This window comes from Myotis brandtii, unplaced genomic scaffold (assembly GCF_000412655.1).
Source record: "Myotis brandtii unplaced genomic scaffold, ASM41265v1 scaffold1471, whole genome shotgun sequence".
In the NCBI taxonomy this organism is placed as follows: Eukaryota; Metazoa; Chordata; class Mammalia; order Chiroptera; family Vespertilionidae; genus Myotis; species Myotis brandtii.
The window spans coordinates 9917-11121 of NW_005355297.1; positions in this window are offsets into that span (position 1 = coordinate 9917).

The following is a 1205-nucleotide window of genomic DNA, read 5'->3' on the forward strand; positions in this document are numbered from 1 at the left end:
GAACCGTGGGATGGATAGTCTCAACCCTCTTGTTTACTTCCCTTAAGTCCTGTACCGGCCTGAAATCCTCAGTCCCTGGTTTCTGTACTGGCAACAGGGGAGTGTTCCAAGCAGATTGGCAAGGAATCAAGATTCCAGCCTTTTTCAGCCTCTTAATGTGCTTGGCGATTCCCACTCTCGCTTTCTGACTCATTGGATATTGCCAGACTATGACTGGGGTGGAACTGCTGGTCAGCTGGACCACAATTGGAGGCTGGTGTTTAGCTAACCCTGGCGGATTGTCCTCTGCCCAAACTCCTGGGATAGCCTGTCTTAGTTGTTGGAGGTAGGCATCTGCTGAGACTTCCCCTGGCTCCTCCTCATGTAGTAAATATTCCTCCTGTAAGGGCAGTGTGAGGAGATATATCCCTATAGTCCCTGGGTCTTATAACTTGACCTCTGGCCCTGGCCCTTCAAAGGAGATTGTGGCCCGTAATTTACTCAGCAAGTCCCAGCCTAGCAGAGGGTAAGGGCACTCTGGCATTACTAGAAATGAGTGAGTAACTGAACCGTTTCCTAGTGTCAGAGTTATCCTGGGCTCTCGGGGGCCAGCTGAGCCCTGACAACCCTAATCCACCTCCTCTACCAACACGGGAGTCGGTTCCCCCACACGTTCAGGGCACTCCCTTTTCCAATGTCCTTCCTTTCTGCAAAATGCACACTGATTTTTTCCCAAGCCGGGGTCGGACTCTTTTTTCCCGCGAGGCTTTCTTTTGTCCTTGTTGTCTCTCCGGCCCCTTGGGTCTTTTTCCTCACTCATGGCCAGGAGGACCTTTGCCATCCGGGCGTTTAAACCTGCCGTCAGGTCCTCCCGATTGTTAAAAACCTTCTTCTGGGCTACAACCAACTCAGAGATTGATTTCCCCTCAAAGCCCTCTAACTTCTGCAATTTTTTCCTAATATCTGGGGCCGACTGGGAAACAAATGCAACATTGACAGCCCTCCAATTTTCCGGGGCATCAGGGTCAATGGGGTATACACCTGATAGGCCTTGCACAGCCTCTCAAGGAAAGCTGCCGGGCTCTCGTTAGGCCCCTGGACTGTCTCTGTCACCTTAGAGAGGTTTGTGGGTCTCTGAGCAGCAGCTCGGATGCCCCCCATTAGAGTCTGGAGATACCGATCGAGAGCCTCCTCTCTGCTGTCACTATTGGGGTTCCAGTCGGGTC